The 18576-nt window shown below is 42.4% G+C and overlaps 2 protein-coding genes across 4 annotated transcripts in view; one reads left to right on the top strand and one right to left on the bottom strand.

Annotated features, from left to right (window-relative positions):
- LOC129842433 (zinc finger protein 271-like) overlaps positions 1 to 18576 on the top strand; it is a 222072-nt gene that overhangs the window by 45434 nt on the left and 158062 nt on the right. The gene's annotated exons all lie outside the window — the stretch shown is intronic.
- LOC129842435 (zinc finger protein 883-like) overlaps positions 1 to 18576 on the bottom strand; it is a 182299-nt gene that overhangs the window by 162104 nt on the left and 1619 nt on the right. The window lies entirely within an intron of this gene.

Here is an 18576-nt window from a genome sequence, read left to right as displayed (position 1 = left end):
ATAATGAACAGACTAGGTCTATACTGCTACTACATGGTGTAACAATACATCATGTAGATGTATATAACGAACAGACTAGGTCTATACTGCTCCTACATGGTGTAACAATACATCATGTAGATGTATATAATGAACAGACTAGGTCTATACTGCTCCTATATTTTTATGTATTATTATGTGTTATTTATTTCTCCTTTATTTAACCAGGTCGGCCAGTTGAGAACAACTTCTCATTTACAACTGCGACCTGGTCAAGATAAAGCAAAGCAGTTCGACAAAAACAACAACACAGAGTTACACATAAACAAACATTCAGTCAACAACACAATAGAAGACAGAGAATATATTTTTATGTTAAGAAATATCGTGAAACACGATCATTCCACTATTAATGCAGATATTATGGACATTTTATTTAAAACATGTAATTAAACTATAATTGTAGCTCCTTTAATTTAGACCCAAAATGTATTTGCTATAATGTGTGCCATTGCCCGGCTATTAAAATGGACAGGCGACTATTTGAGACTCAGCCTTGAATTTACATTTTATGGAATGTTAACTTTGATTGTCTTCAATGAAAATGACCTTTCAAACATGGAATGCAACGTTGTATGAAACATTATTGTCAAGTGACTTGATGTCTACGGTGCCAAAGAGATTGATAGTTGGGAGTGTTGGGAGTGTCCAGTGTGTTGATATAACGGTAATAATGTCAAAATTCCACTTTTAACAACCATCAGAATTGACAAGTAAATTGGTTAATTGAAAGTTATACCTGAGTGGTGCAGCAGTCTAAGGTACTGGATCACAGTGTTAGAGGCGTCACTATAGACCCGAGTGGTGCAGCAGTCTAAGGTACTGTATCACAGTGTTAGAGGTGTCACTATAGACCCGAGTGGTGCAGCGGTCTAAGGTACTAGATCACAGTGTTAGAGGTGTCATTATAGACCCGAGTGGTGCAGCAGTCTAAGGTACTAGAACTCAGTGTTAGAGGTGTCACTATAGACCCGAGTGGTGCAGCAGTCTAAGGTACTGTATCACAGTGTTAGAGGCGTCACTATAGACCCGAGTGGTGCAGCGATCTAAGGTACTAGATCACAGTGTTAGAGGCGTCACTATAGACCCGAGTGGCACAGCAGTCTAAGGTACTGTATCACAGTGTTAGAGGTGTCACTATAGACCCGAGTGGTGCAGCAGTCTAAGGTACTGTATCACAGTGTTAGAGGTGTCACTATAGACCCGAGTGGTGCAGCAGTCTAAGGTACTAGATCACAGTGTTAGAGGCGTCACTATAGACCCGAGTGGTGCAGCAGTCTAAGGTACTAGATCACAGTGTTAGAGGCTTCACTATAGACCCGAGTGGTGCAGCAGTCTAAGGTACTGTATCACAGTGCTAGAGGTGTCACTATAGACCCGAGTGGTGCAGCAGTCTAAGGTACTGTATCACAGTGTTAGAGGCGTCACTATAGACCCGAGTGGTGCAGCAGTCTAAGGTACTAGATCACAGTGTTAGAGGCGTCACTATAGACCCGAGTGGTGCAGCAGTCTAAGGTACTAGATCACAGTGCTAGAGGTGTCACTATAGACCCGAGTGGTGCAGCAGTCTAAGGTACTGTATCACAGTGCTAGAGGTGTCACTATAGACCCGAGTGGTGCAGCAGTCTAAGGTACTAGATCACAGTGCTAGAGGTGTCACTATAGACCCGAGTGGTGCAGCAGTCTAAGGTACTAGATCACAGTGTTAGAGGTGTCACTATAGACCCGAGTGGTGCAGCAGTCTAAGGTACTAGATCACAGTGCTAGAGGTGTCACTATAGACCCGAGTGGTGCAGCAGTCTAAGGTACTGTATCACAGTGCTAGAGGTGTCACTATAGACCCGAGTGGTGCAGCAGTCTAAGGTACTAGATCACAGTGTTAGAGGCGTCACTATAGACCCGAGTGGTGCAGCAGTCTAAGGTACTGTATCACAGTGTTAGAGGCGTCACTATAGACCCGAGTGGTGCAGCAGTCTAAGGTACTAGATCACAGTGTTAGAGGCGTCACTATAGACCCGAGTGGTGCAGCAGTCTAAGGTACTGCATGGCAGTGTTAGAGGTGTCACTATAGACCTGAGTGGTGCAGCAGTCTAAGGTACTAGATCACAGTGTTAGAGGCGTCACTATAGACCCGAGTGGTGCAGCGGTCTAAGGTACTGCATGGCAGTGTTAGAGGCGACACTAGAGGCATCACCCGGGTTCGATCCCGGGCTGTACCACAACCTGCCGTGATCGGGAGTTCCATAGGGCGGCACACAATTGGCCAAGCGTCGCCCGGTGTTTCCAACTACACATTGGTGCAGCTGGCTTCCGGGTTAAGCGGGCGGGTGTTAAGAAGCGTGGTTTGACGGGTCATGTTTCAGAGGACGCATGACTCGACCTTCGCCTCCTGAGCCCATTGGGGAGTTGCAGCGATGAGGCAAGATCGAAATTGGGGAGAAAAAAACGGGGGTAAAATGATAAAAAATGTTTAAAAAATGACAACAAACAAAGGTTGCATCCCAACGTGGCAATAAACAGTAGGCAAAGTGACCAGGACAAAATGAACTCAAACGTTTTACCATTGGAACACTTGATGTAATGATGTAATAATGGACAAAATGAACTCAAACGTTTTACCATTGGAACACTTGATGTAATGATGTAATAATGGACAGAATGAACTCAAACGTTTTACCATTGGAACACTTGATGTAATGATGTAATAATGGACAAAATGAACTCAAACGTTTTACCATTGGAACACTTGATGTAATGATGTAATAATGGACAGAATGAACTCAAACGTTTTACCATTTTACCCTCCATTTGCAACAACGTCACTGAGCACCATCACTGTCTTTCCATCATGGATCTCCTGCATGTTTACATATCTGGCATTACTCATCTCATATGTATATACTGTATTCTATCCTATTCTACTGTATCTTAGTCTATGTATTACTCATCTCATATGTATATACTGTATTCTATCCTATTCTACTGTATCTTAGTCTATGTATTACTCATCTCATATGTATATACTGTATTCTATCCTATTCTACTGTATCTTAGTCTATGTATTACTCATCTCATATGTATATACTGTATTCTATCCTATTCTACTGTATCTTAGTCTATGCATTACTCATCTCATATGTATATACTGTATTCTATCCTATTCTACTGTATCTTAGTCTATGTATTACTCATCTCATATGTATATACTGTATACTATCCTATTCTACTGTATCTTAGTCTATGTATTACTCATCTCATATGTATATACTGTATTCTATCCTACTGTATCTTAGTCTATGCATTACTCATCTCATATGTATATACTGTATTCTATCCTATTCTACTGTATCTTAGTCTATGTATTACTTTTCTCATATGTACATACTGTATTCTATCCTATTCTACTGTATCTGTCTTTGCCGCTCTGATATTGCGTGTCCATATATTTATATATATGAGTCACTGGCTTACTGGTGCTCTTCCATGCCGTCCCTAGGAGGGGTGCGTCACTTGAGTGGGTTGAGTCACTGACGTGGTCTTCCTGTCTGGGTTGGCGCCTTCTCTCAGGATGGTAAGTTGGTGGTTGAAGATATCCCTCTAGTGGTGTGGGGACTGTGCTTTGGCAAAGTGGGTGGGGTTATATCCTGCCTGTTTGGCCCTGTCTGGGGGTATCATCGGATGGGGCCACAGTGTCTCCTGAACCCTCCTGTCTCAGCCTCTAGTATTTATGCTGCAGTAGTTTGTGTCGGGGGGCTAGGGTCAGTTTGTTTTTCTGGACTATTTCTACTGTCGTATCCGGTGTCCTGTGTGAATTTAAGTATGCTCTCTCTAATTCTCTCTTTCTCTCTCTCGGAGGACACTGTTGGAGCTAGGAACACAAGCATTTAGTAAGATATTACTGCACTGTTGGAGCTAGGAACACAAGCATTTAGTTAGGTATTACTTCACTGTTGGAGCTAGAAACACAAGCATTTATTTAGATATTACTGCACTGTTGGAGCTAGGAACACAAGCATTTAGTTAGATACTACTGCACTGTTGGAGCTAGGAACACAAGCATTTGGTTAGATATTACTGTACTGTTGGAGCTAGGAACACAAGCATTTAGTTAGATATTACTGTACTGTTGGAGCTAGAAACACAAGCATTTAGTTAGATATTACTGTACTGTTGGAGCTAGGAACACCAGCATTTTGTTAGATATTACTGCACCGTTGGAGCTAGAAACACAAGCATTTAGTTAGATATTACTGCACTGTTGGAGCTAGGAACACAAGCATTTAGTTAGATATTACTGCACTGTTGGAGCTAGAAACACAAGCATTTGGTTAGATATTACTGCACTGTTGGAGCTAGAAACACAAGCATTTAACTACACCCGCAATAACATACATATGTGACAAATAACATTTAAATTATTATGAAGGTCACTTGTGTAAAATGCACTTTTCCTCACTCATCTTTTGACATTGCTTATGCATATTCGGTGGCCTGACTGCGTCCAGACTATGTCAAAGGTCCATCCTGGTAGATCTGAACCTAATGCAGCTTGGAGTGATCAGATGTCACATTTAGGTGCCAGGTGTAACTGAAGCCATAGATGCTCCATATAATTTACTGTGTTTTATATAATATGACTAAATGTCTTTCTATGTTACAGGGGCAGTCAAGAAATGGAACGGCAAGGCCACAGAACATGACATAAGCAGAGCTGTGGGAGACCACCTCAAGCCCCTGGTAGAGCCGGGGGTGGTGTTTACCACTCCACCACGCCTTCAGCAGGCTTGAAAAGTGGGATTGAGACTGATTTTCAACACCAAGATGGACCAAGAGTCTGTTGATTGGTCGGTCATTGGGTTAATTTGTTTTGCAATATGTTCAAATCAAGCTTTATTTATACAGCACATTTCAGACATGGATGCAACACAATGGCTTCACAGGAAAAAACAACGAAAATAAAGAGATATTTAGTACAAACTTAAGAGAAAAAAACAGAAGAAAAACTGACAGACTAATGAGCATTGTAAAGAAATGCCATTTCTAAAATATTAATTGGATGCAATATCCAACCCAAAATATAACTTGTTTTTTTAGGAGGGGCTCTGAAAGACACTATGGGGGTGTCCACTGAAAATTGACTAGTAACAACAACTGGGACCTAAAAGACAACCACCATGAGACCCACTAAATCTGCCCAAGAGGCAAACAAAAGAAAAACTCACAACAAACTTACAGACAGGAAGCAAACCAAAAAGGTGGAGCAACTAAAGGTGTTGACTCTCCACATCTATCAAGACAACTGGAGCACTGGGCCAGACACTCTTAAATAGAACCTGGACCAGCTCAGGTGAAACACCTTCCCACTAACGAGATGGACAAGCCAGCACAGGTGTAACACATACTGACTGTTCTGTTCTGCCTGCGGCTATGGAACCCTGACCTGTCTACCGGACGTACTACCTGTCCCAGACCTGCTGTTTTCAACTCTCTAGAGACAGCAGGAGTGGTAGAGATACTCTTAATGATCGGCTATGAAAAGCCAACTGACATTTACTCCTGATTATTATTTGACCATGCTGGTCATTTATGAACATTTGAACATCTTGGCCATGTTCTGTTATAATCTCCACCCGGCACAGCCAGAAGAGGACTGGCCACCCCTCAGTCTGGTTCCTCTCTAGGTTTCTTCCTAGGTTTTGGCATTTCTAGGGAGTTTTTCCTAGCCACCGTGCTTCTACACCTGCATTGCTTGCTGTTTGGGGTTTTAGGCTGGGTTTCTGTACAGCACTTCAAGATATTAGCTGATGTACGAAGGGCTATATAAAATAAACTTGATTTGACTAACGAGGTGACACCAATCAGTGCGTCCTACGTGCTAACAAGCTAGATGTGCTAACGAGCTAGACGTGCTAACGAGCTAGACGTGCTAACGAGCTAACGAGCTAGACGTGCTAACAAGCTAGACGTGCTAAAGTCCAACCTCAAAACATAAATGGAAAAACCAAAGCCTGTAACACTTTCCCCCTTAAGAAAACAAATATATCCTATGTTTTTGTTGGACAAGTTTGCTCACCACTGACAGAAAACAACTTTAATTTCACATAATCAACTACAATGCTTCTACAATATTAACATAGTGTCTACTGGCTGTATAAATCTAGCAACTCCTCTCATACTGGGAATAATTACAGGTGTACCTTACTAGCTTATACTATATCATACATGGTCTTAGTAAACACAGATTCTAGTTTTCATCCAGTTCACACAGCTGACTGGGCCCTGTTTACACCTCCACACAGGAATACACACTCAGAGCCTCCTGACTGGGCCCTGTTTACACCTCCACACAGGAATACACACTCAGAGCCTCCTGACTCGGCCCTGTTTACACCTCCAAGGAGCCCCCCTCACACAGGAATACACACTCAAAGCCTACGAGGCTTTTCTAAAAACTCCACTACGTTTGAGATGTGGTATCCACTCGGCTCGCTGCCTCTCAGATCAAAGGTGGGTCCATCTGCTCTGTTGCCGAAGTTTGGTCTCCCTGAGATCCCAAGTTTGAGGGATCCCTCGTGTACCATTTACCCAGGTCATTTACCCAGGTCATCGGGAGCCAGGTCATTTACCCAGGTCGTTGGGAGCCAGGTCATTTACCCAGGTCGTCAGGAGCCAGGTCAGTTACCCAGGTCGTCAGGAGCCAGGGCATTTACCAAGTGAAGATTAACATCCCCATCGCCAAATGTGGTGCTTAACTTCTTTAATATCAAATGAGGAGAGAAACTTATCACACAAGTCAGAGTTATTCTTTAACTAAATCTGTATTCACTTCTAAATAAGGGAGCAGGTCAATACAACGTACACATATAAAGTGAATCAATTGAGTGCTGTACGATGATGGCTGGTTGACAAATCACCCCCAGATGATTCGTTGAGAGCGACAAGACAAAGGTACAAAGGTCGTTCAACCTACATGACGAACAACAGATGTATAGAACGGGTCACAAGGTTAAGATTTGTATGAAAGATACTTATAATTCTCAGCAGACAGTATCTGCTGTAAAAACAGTACTCTTTGTGTAGAGACCAGGGTCTGGCCCTGGGGTCATCTCTCCCTGGTTCCATATAGAACAGAAACATTAACTCATGCTCTGGAATGTGGTCTCTTTAGGGTTTTTTTACCCAAAAGACATTGTAAATCTCCTGTCAGTGTTTTCTCCCAGAGGCCCATCCTCAGTAGAACACACAGACACAATAGTTCTAAGAACCCTCTATTCTGTTGCATAAAACAACCATTTGATGCAATAAAAGTATTATAACATAATGTTGCAATTTTTCTCTCAGTGTCCACTGAAAGTTGACTAGTAACAACAACTGGGACATAAAAGACACCAACCATGAGACCCACTAAATCTGCCAAAGAAGAGGCAAACAAAAGAAAAACCCACAATAAACTTAAAGACAGGAAGCAAACCAAAAAGGTGGAGCAACTAAAGGAGTGATGCATTTAAATGTAGGGGTCGCTGAACAAAGGAACACAACACTTATTTGTCATCACTCATCGATATTATGTTGAAATCAATTGTGCGAGAGGAGGTTGCACGTCCTGTTAAAACTAACAGCTCAAAAACCACACAGAACCTGGGAATAATGTGTACATCCCTGGTTAGAGGACAGCTTGTAGAAAACAGATCGCTACATTCTGAAGTGTTGCATTTTGATTCAAGTGGGTCACCAACACGGTAAGTGTAACACAACTCTTTTCTTGTTAGTCACTTTTTGTTAAATCTCATAAATAGTACTCCTCCCCTGAGGCTGATATCCATATCATGCTGAAATCAATTGATAAGGGGGCAAACATTTAGGCTTCTACATTGTGACATTGTTAAAATATTCCTACTACAAAGTGTTAACATTCTACATTGTGACAGTAATTCATTGATATCATGAATCAACTCCTTCATGTATGTATTTTGTAATATTTGATCAGATATCTTTAATCAGATTATCTCTGGTCACAGCTAAAAGATTCCTCTCCTGTGTGTGTTCTCTGGTGCATTGTCAGACCAGTAGATGAAAAAAAACTCTTCCCACATTGATTACAGCTAAAAGACTTATCTCCTGTGTGTGTTCCCTGGTGTACTGTCAGATCACCAGATGGAACAAAACTCTTCCCACATTGATTACAGATAAAATACTTCTCTCCTATGTGTGTTCTCTGGTGTACTGTCAGATCGCCAGATGGAACAAAACTCGTCCCACATTTACCACAGCTATAGTGTTTCTCTCCTGTGTGTATTCTCTGGTGTACAGTCAGAAGGCCAGATGAAACAAAACTCTTCCCACATTGATAACAGGTATAAGATTTCTCTCCTGTGTGTGTTCTCTGGTGTCGCGACAGATTGCAAGACTTCGTAAAACTCTTCCCACATTCATCACAGCTATACGATTTCTCTCCTGTGTGTGTTCTCTGGTGTCGTGTCAGGCTAGTTGAATGGCTAAAACTCTTCCTACATTGAATACAGCTATAAGGTTTCTCTCCTGTGTGTATTCGCTGGTGTGATATCAGGCTGGTTGAATGGCTAAAACTCTTCCCACATTGAGTACAGCTATAAGGTTTATCGCCTGTGTGTGTTCTCTGGTGTGATATCAGGCTGGTTGACTGGCTAAAACTCTTCCCACATTGAGTACAGCTATAAGATTTCTCGCCTGTGTGTGTTCTCTGGTGTATTATCAGGCTGCTTAGCTGAGTAAAACTCTTCCCACATTGATCACAGCTGTACGGTTTCTCACCTGTGTGTGTTCTCTGGTGTGTTATCAGGTTGCTTAGCTGAGTAAAACTCTTCCCACATTGATCACAGCTGTACGGTTTCTCTCCTGTGTGTTTTCTCTGGTGTGTTATCAGGTTGCTTAGCTGAGTAAAACTCTTCCCACATTGAGTACAGCTATGAGATTTCTCGCCTGTGTGTGTTCTCTGGTGTGTTATCAGGTTGCTTAGCTGAGTAAAACTCTTCCCACATTGATTACAGCTATAAGGTTTCTCTCCTGTGTGTATTCTCTGGTGTACAGTCAGAAGGCCAGATGAAACAAAACTCTTCCCACATTGATAACAGGTATAAGATTTCTCTCCTGTGTGTGTTCTCTGGTGTCACGACAGATTGCAAGACTTAGTAAAACTCTTCCCACATTCATCACAGCTAAAAGGTTTCTCTCCTGTGTGGATTCTCTGATGAATTATAATGCCTGCTGAGGAGGTGAATCTCCTCCCACAGTCAGAGCAGCAGTGAGATTTCTTCCCTGTGGATCTCCGCGAGTGTTTCTTGACGTGTTCTGATCTAGAGAGACTCTTCTCTGCCTCGTCAGCATCATGATGTTGTTGAGGCTCCCCAGAGGATCCACGATAGTCCCGTCTCTCTCCTGTGTGAACAACAAAGTCATACAGATGGTTAAATGCCCACAACAGCAGAAGTTTATTTGAGGTAAAGGGTGATGCCCAGAGCGTACCCATGAAGTTGTACAACAATTGACGTCTGTTAAATTTAACAATTAAGACAGTCAAGATAGGAACAATAGTGATATTTTGTCTTGTTTTCACATTAGTACATTAGTAACATCGATGATTGTCGGCTAGAAATAAGTTATTCAAGTTGTTGAAACTCTAAGCAGTGTGCCAGACGTCTTTTGGTGTCCAATATAGGCCCCTTTCTGTGTTTGCTAAAATTGCAGCACGAGGGCGATGCATACGCAATTTGGTTGCAGAAACTCCTCCTTGCTAATGAGGAAATCACTAGTTATGGATGTAGTATATCTGGTAATGAGGAAACCACTAGTTATGGATGTAGTATATCTGGTAATGAGGAAACCACTAGTTATGGATGTAGTATATCTGGTAATGAGGAAACCACTAGTTATGGATGTAGTATATCTGGTAATGAGGAAACCACTAGTTATGGATGTAGTATATCTGGTAATGAGGAAACCACTAGTTATGGATGTAGTATATCTGGTAATGAGGAAACCACTAGTTATGGATGTAGTATATCTAGTAATGAGGAAACCACTAGTTATGGATGTAGTATATCTGGTAATGAGGAAACCTCTAGTTATGGATGTAGTATATCTGGTAATGAGGAAACCACTAGTTATGGATGTAGTATATCTGGTAATGAGGAAACCACTAGTTATGGATGTAGAACTATCTGCTAATGAGGAAACCACTAGTTATGGATGTAGTATATCTGGTAATGAGGAAACCACTAGTTATGGATGTAGTATATCTGCCAGGAGCAAAAATGGCGAGCAAAGATTTTAGTTTTTCACAATGTATTCTGAATGTGAAAGGGGGAAAACTCAGGGGAGTAACCTCCATTTCCAGGTTGCTTATGAGTACATTTCACACTACTTTGGATTATAATTGTAAGGCTCGTTTTGAATGTCCTGCTTAATATAATGTTTGTGTCATCATCGCAAATCAACCGCTTTCTATTTAAAAAACACTTCAACCAGTAAAATGCTCTTTGTCTTTTCCATCAACCTGACAATGAGGGTTTGTACACTGTTTGGAAAATTGGCCCATAACTTCGCCTAACAACAAATATACCTGTAATGAACGAAGAAGTAGACCTACTGTAGGACCCATAACATTACCTAACAATAACATAGACCTACTGTAGGACCCATAACAATAACAGACCTACTGTAGGACCCATAACATTACCTAACAACAACATAACAATACTGTAGGACCCATAACAATAACAGACCTACTGTAGGACCCATAACATTACCTAACAATAACATAGACCTACTGTAGGACCCATAACAATAACAGACCTACTGTAGGACCCATAACTTCACCTAACAACAACATAACAATACTGTAGGACCCATAACTTCACCTAACATAGACCTACTGTAGGACCCATAACATCACCAAACAACAAATAAAGGAAAATAGCTCTGTGTGTTGTACAATAGCCTATCCATCAAGGAACAGTTCTCTACACATTATGAGCAAAGTATCTCTGTGTGCAAACAGACTAACGAGACTCTACAGTAAATCAAGCAGACAATAACATTATAAACATCAATTTGTTAGGGATGTTGGATCCAACGTGGAGCACGGCATAACTGTCTTTACCAGAGTAATGAATGAAGAAGCACTTTGGTTGTTGTTGCATGTCGTGATGTTTGTCATGTGACTGTCATTCAGAAAATGATTTCCTGGATCAGCTGATGATAGTTGAACATGTGACTGTAACTAAACAGCTACAGTATTAAGAATGATGTGTAATTACTGAAGAACCACGTTAATGACAGTATCCATTTGGGTGTTGTCAATAAAGTTACGATTATTATTAAAAAAATATATTTTTACCTTTATAATGTTTATACTTTACTGTATTTATATATCACTTTTCAACAGGAAAAGTTAAAATCACCGGAGGACATCATGAACAATTCCTAAATTTTTTATTTTTCAACTTTATTTAACCAGGTCGGCCAGTTGAGAACAAGTTCTCATTTACAACTGCGACCTGACCAAGAAAAATCAAAGCAGTGCGACAAAAACAACACAGAGTTACATGTGGGATAAACAAACGTACAGTCAATAACACAATAGAAAAATCTATATACAGTGTGTGCAAATGGAGGACGGAGTTAAGGCAATAAATAGGCCAAAGTAGCGAAGTAATTACAATTTAGCAAATTAACACTGGATGTGCAGATGATGATGTGCAAGTAGAAATACTGGTGTGTGCAAAAGAGCAAAAAAAGTAAATAAAAACATGGGGATGAGGTAGGCAGTTGGATGAGCTATTTACAGATGGGCTGTGTACAGCTGCAGCGATCGGTAAGCTGCTCAGATAGCTGATACTTAAAGTTAGTGAGGGAGATATATGTCTCCAACTTCAGCGATTTTTGCAATTCGATCCGGTCATTGGCAGCAGAGAATTGGAAGGAAAGGCGGCAAAAGGAGGAATTGGCTTTGGGGGTGACCAGTGAGATATACCTCCTGGAGCGCGTGCTACGGGTGGGTGTTGCTATGGTGACCAGTGAGCTGAGATAAGGTGGAGCTTTACCTAGCAAAGACTTATAGATGACCTGGAGCCAATTGTTTTGGCATTGAATATTTAGCGAGGGCCAGCCAACAAGAGCATACAGGTCGCAGTGGTGGGTGGTATATAGGGCTTTAGTGACAAAACGGATGGCACTGTGATAGACTGCTGGAGGCTATTTTGTAAATGACATCGCCGATCCGTTTTACGAGGGTGTGGTGCAGCATGAGTGAAGGAGGCTTTGTTTTGCGAAATAGGAAACCAATTCTAGATTAAATTTAGGATTGGGGATGCTTACTGTGAGTCTGGAAGGAGAGTTTACAGTCTAGCCAGACACCTAGGTATTTGTAGTTGTTCACATATTCTAAGTCACAACCGTCCAGAGTAGTGATGCTAGTCAGGTGGGCGGGTGCGGGCAGCGATCGGTTGAAGAGCATGCATTTAGTTTTACTTGCTTTTAAGAGCAGTTGGAGGCCACAGAAGGAGTGTTGTATGGCATTGAAGCTCGTTTGGAGGTTTGTTAGTTGGTGAACCAGGCGAGTCAGTCTTTTGAGAAACCAAGGCTGTTGAGTATGCCGATAAGATTACGGTGATTGACAGAGTCGAAAGCCTTGGCCAGGTCGATGAAGACGGCTGCACAGTACATAACTGGCGGTTATGATATCTTTTAGTACCGTGAGCATGGCTGAGGTGCACCCATGACCAGCTCTGAAACCAGATTGCATAGCGGAGAAGGTACGGTGGGATTCGAAATGGTCGGTAATCTGTTTGTTAATTTGGCTTTCGAAGACCTTAGAAAGGCAGGGTAGAATAGATATAGGTCTGTAGCAGTTTGGGTCAGGAGTGTCTCCCCCCTTGAAGAGGGGGATGACCGCGGCAGCTTTCCAATCTTTGGGAATCTCAGACGATACGAAAGAGAGGTTGAACAGTCTAGTAATAGGGGTTGGAACAATTTCGGCAGATAATTTTAGAAAGAAAGGGTCCAGATTGTCTAGCCCGGCTGATTCGTAGGGGTCCAGATGTTGCAGCTCTTTCAGAACATCAGCTATCTAGATTTGGGTAAAGGAGAAGCTGGGGAGGCTTTGGCAAGTAGCTGCAGGGGGTGCGGAGCTGTTGGCAGGGGTTGGGGTAGCCAGGAGGAAAGCATGGCCAGCCGTAGAGAAATGCTTATTGAAACTCGATTATCGTGGCCTCAGTGCAGTGGGCAGCTGGGATGAGGTGCTCTTATTCTCCATGGACTTTACAGTGTCCCAAAACGTTTTGGAGTTAGAGCTACAGGATGCAAATTTCTTTCTGAAAAAGCTAGCCTTTGCTTTCTTAACTGACTGTGTTTATTGGTTCCTGACTTCTCTGAAAAGTTGCATATCGCGGGGACTATTCGATGCTAGTGCAGTACGCCACAGGATGTTTTTGTGCTGGTCGAGGGCACTCAGGTCTGGAGTGAACCAAGGGCAATATCTGTTTACATTTAAGTCATTTAGCAGACGCTCTTATCCAGAGCGACTTACAAATTGGAAAGTTCATACATATTCATCCTGGTCCCCCAGTGGGAATTGAACCCACAACCCTGGCGTTGCAAGCGCCATGCTCTACCAACTGAGCCACACGGGACCGTGTGTTCTTAGTTACACATTTTTTGAAAGGGGCATGCTCATTTAAGGTGGTGAGGAAGTTACTTTTAAAGAACAACCAGATATCCTCTACTGACGGGATGAGGTCAATATCCTTCCAGGATACCCGGGCCAGGTCGATTAGAAAGGCCTGCATGCAGAAGTGTTTGAGGGAGAGTTTGACAGTGATGAGGGGTGGTCGATGAAACGAAGCTTCAGACGTCAGCGGACCCATAACGGATGCAGGCAATGATCGCTGAGATCCTGATTGAAAACAGCAGAGGTTTATTTGGAGGGCAAGTTGGTCAGGATAATATCTATGAGGATGCCCATGTTTACGGATTTAGGGTTGAACCTGGTGGGTTCCTTGATAGTTTGTGTGAGATTGAGGGCATCTAGCTTGGATTGTAGGACGGCCGGGGTGTTAAGCATATCTCAGTTTAGGTCACCTAATAGAACGGACTCTGAAGAATGATGGGGGAGGGGCAATCAATTCACATATGGTGTCCAGGGCACAGCTGGGAGCTGAGGGGGGTTTATAACAGGTGGCAACAGTGAGAGACATATTTCTGGAAAGATTCCTTTTTAAAATTAGAAGCTCGAACTGTTTGGGCATGGACTGTAAAGAATGACAGAACTCTTTGCAGGCCATCTCCGCAGTATATTGCAACTCTTTTTTTGACAGTTCTATCTTGACGGAAAATGTTGTAGTTGGGGATGGAAATTTCAGAATTTTTGGTGGCCTTCCTAAGCCAGGATTCAGACATGGCAAGGACATTAAAGTTGGCGGAGTGTGCAAAAGCAGTGAGTAAAACAAACTTAGGGAGGAGGCTTCTGATGTTAACCTCTTGAGAATATAGGGGGTGCTGTTTTGACTTAGCGGAAATTCGTCTCAAAATGAAACTGCCTAGTACTCAATTCTTGCTCGTACAATATGCATGTTATTGTCATTATTGGATAGAAAACACTCTCTAGTTTCTAAAACCGTTGGAATTATGTCTCTGAGTGAAACAGAACTCATTCTACAGCACTTTTCCTGCGGGTGAGTGAGATTTCAGAAATCTTGGCCTCTGGTCCCAGTTCAGTTTTTAAGACCCTGTGAATCCTATGGGGCTACAAACACTGCCTACGCCTTCCTCTAGATGTCAGTAAGTGGTGACAATTTGAATGGAGTCGATTGCGCAATCAGGGCCTGTATAAAAGGCCAAAGACCGGAAGGACTTTTCTTTTCTTCAATGCGCTTGACGCACGATGGACGTCGGACTGGCCTCCTTCCAAGCTTTGGTTTAGCCAGTAATATATCGCCGGTCAAGTTTTTACTCGTTATAGGTGTTAAAAACATCATAAGGTAGTTAATTTAAACCGTTTTATAGCAATTTATGTCAGTTTATTGCGATTTTCTGGCATTTCTTTGTGACGCACTTTGAAGAGTTGGGCACTTTTCCTGTACATACCGAACGTTAGTGGCCATTTCGTCATGACAAGAGGACATCTTTCGACCAAAAGACGATTAGACCGGAGAAAGGATACATTGCCCAAGATTCTGATGGAAGATCAGCTCATAGTAAGAACTATTTATGATGATAAATCGTTGTTCTGTAGAAAAATGTTAAACGCATATATCGCCATTTTGTTTTGTGTAGCTTCGCTTTGGCGCACCCTGTATTGCACAGTAAGGATAATTTTAGAAATGTAATTCAGCGATTGCATTAAGAACTAAATTTGTCTTTCAATTGCTGTCCAACTTGTATTTTTTTTGTCAAGTTTATGAATAGTTTTCGATAAAAATCGGTGTCTTTCCAAGATGGCGCGGGGCAGATTGCTTGAGTAGTTGGACACTATTTCCAATGTGTAAGCACGATTTGTGCCGCTAAATATGCACATTTTCGATCAAACTCTATATGGATTGTGTAATATGATGTTACAGGAGTGTCATCGGAAGAATTCTGAGAAGGTTAGTGAAAAAATTAATATATTTTGGTGATGATAACGCTATCGCTCTTTTTGCCTTGAATCAATGCTCGGGTAACGTTTGCACATGTGGTATGCTAATATAACGATTTATTGTGTTTTCGCTGTAAAACACTTAGAAAATCTGAAATATTGTCTGAATTCACAAGATCTGTGTCTTTCATTTTCATTTGCTGTGCGCTGTGTATTTTTAAGAAATGTTTTATGATGAGTAAATTGGTAATACACGATGGTCTCTGTAGTAATTCTAGTCGCTTTGGGGAGATTTGTGATGGTGGCTGCAATTGGCAAACTATGATTTATACCTGAAATATGCACATTTTTCTAACAAAACCTATGCTATACAATAAATATGTTATCAGACTGTCATCTGATGAGGTTTTTTTCTTGGTTAGTGGCTATCAATATCTTTATTTGGTCGAATTGGTGCTAGCTACTGATGGAGAGAAAATGGTGGACAAAGAAAAATGGTGTCTTTTGCTAACGTGGTTAGCTAATAGATTTACATATTGTGTCTTCCCTGTAAAACATTTTAAAAATCAGAAATGATTGCTGGATTCACAAGAAGTGTATCTTTTATCTGGTGTCTTGGACTTGTGATTGAATGATATTTAGATGCTAGTATTTACTTGTGACACTATGCTAGCTATGCTAGTCAGCTTTTTTACTGGTGGGGGGGGGGGTGGGGGGTGCTCCCGGATCTGGGTTTCTGAGGCAGTAAAAGTTAACATGCATGAAACCAAGGCTTTTTCGATTACAGAAGTCAACAATTGAGAGCCTGGGGACACACAGGGCCTGGGTTAACCTCTACATCACCCGAGGAACAGAGGAGTAGGATGAGAGTACGGCTAAAGGCTATCAGAACTGGTCGTCTAGTGCGTTGTGAACAGAGAATAAAGGGAGCAGATTTCTGGGTGTGGTAGGATAGATTCGAGGCATAATATACAGACAGGGGTATGGTAGTGTGCGGGTACAGTGGAGGTAAACCTAGGCACTGAGTGACGATAAGAGAGGTTGCATCTCTGGGGTTATGCTAGGTGAGGTCACCGCAAGTGGGACAAAAGAGCTCTCTGATGCATGTTGAGTGGGACTAGGGGCTCCGCAGTAAAATAAAACAATGATACCTAAACAACAGTATACAAGGCATATTGACATTAGAGAGACATAAAGCGAGGCATAAAGCAATCACAGGTGTTGATTGGGAGAGCTAGCTAAGACAACAACGGGTAAGAAACAGTTAATCAGCTAAGACAACAACAGGTAAAATGGCAATGAATGGGCAGAGAGGGTCAGCTAAATACACACTGGGCCTGAGTTCGAGGCTGGGGCTGACAGATAAACAAAATGGAGAACCGTGATAAATGAACAGGGCACATCTGACGGAATTGAGTCGGCAGACCAGTCGTGATGGATCGGCGGGGCTCTGTGTCGACAAAGGGTCCAGGCCAATTGGCAAAATAGGTATTGTAGCTGGAGTTATTTGTTTGCTAGCCGGGAGATGCACCTGGATCGAGGCTAACTGGTGCTAGCTTCGGGACAAGGGCGTTAGCCACTATAGCCAATCCGGTGCAAAGGTCCAGAGCTTACGGCAGGAATCCGGTGATGTAGTGGCTTCTAGTCGTCTTAGTGAAGAGTCTGGGAGACATCAGCTGTGTAGCCGAGTGATCATAGGGTCCACTGAGCAGGCTGGGAGATGGGCCTGGCTCAAGGCTAGCTTCGGGGCTGGGCCACTCGGTAGCAGCTAGCCAGCTGCGATTATCCGGTGTAATGGTCCAGAGCTTACGGCAGGAATACGGTGTTGTAGTGGAGAAAAACAGTCCGATATGCTCAGGGTTGATATCGCGCTGTGCAGACTGGCAGGTATTACAATACAACAATATTTTCTATTGTTGGCTTTATGTAGGCAATTTTTTTTTACATAGTTGGCAATGGCAATAAAAGTTACTCTTAGATTTGTATCATTTTCATTTAGATTTAGATAGAATGTAGATTAATGGACAATAATTTTGAGATACTATTATAAATTAAATGAAACTGTTCCACGAAAATGTGCATATGAAAATCATAACTGGCACACAGATTGGTAGAAATCACACAGTAGAGGGGGGCTCCCTCTGGTCGGGTAGTGTTGACGACCGGCTCCCTCTGGTCGGGTTGTGTTGACGACCGGCTCCCTCTGGTCGGGTTGTGTTGACGACCGGCTCCCTCTGGTCGGGTTGTGTTGACGACCGGCTCCCTCTGGTCGGGTTGTGTTGACGACCGGCTCCCTCTGGTCGGGTTGTGTTGACGACCGGCTCCCTCTGGTCGGGTTGTGTTGACGACCGGCTCCCTCTGGTCGGGTTGTGTTGACGACCGGCTCCCTCTGGTCGGGTTGTGTTGACGACCGGCTCCCTCTGGTCGGGTTGTGTTGACGACCGGCTCCCTCTGGTCGGGTTATGTTGACGACTGGCTCCCTCTCGTCATTTGTGTCTTATTTATTTAATCAAACAGCGTGCTTAAAGCATCAGACAAGTTCAGTACATTCAGATTTTATAAAAACACATGGGGAGATTGGTAGAAAGAACAGATGACTCTTGGTTGACCAAGATGTATTTTAGTTGGGGACAGCACTAGAACATGATTTTATGGCTCCCGAGTGGCGCAGCGGACACTGCATCTCAGTGCTTGAGGCGTCACTAAAGAAACCCTGGATCAAATCCGGGCTGTATCACAACCGGACAAAGGTTACATTTAAATAAATAAAGGTTACATTTAAATAAATAAATAAGTGTTTCATGACAAACCATTTTTTACAAATCCGACAAGGCACCAAATTGAGAAGGGTTTATGGTTTCAAACCAATTCATGAATGTAATTGAATCAAGGTATGTCTTGCATTTAATGGTTAAACTATCACTATG

The sequence above is a fragment of the Salvelinus fontinalis genome, unplaced genomic scaffold (assembly GCF_029448725.1).
Source record: "Salvelinus fontinalis isolate EN_2023a unplaced genomic scaffold, ASM2944872v1 scaffold_0041, whole genome shotgun sequence".
In the NCBI taxonomy this organism is placed as follows: Eukaryota; Metazoa; Chordata; class Actinopteri; order Salmoniformes; family Salmonidae; genus Salvelinus; species Salvelinus fontinalis.
The sequence above is the reverse complement of the archived record's forward strand: the minus strand, read 5'-3'. Positions and strand labels throughout refer to the sequence as shown.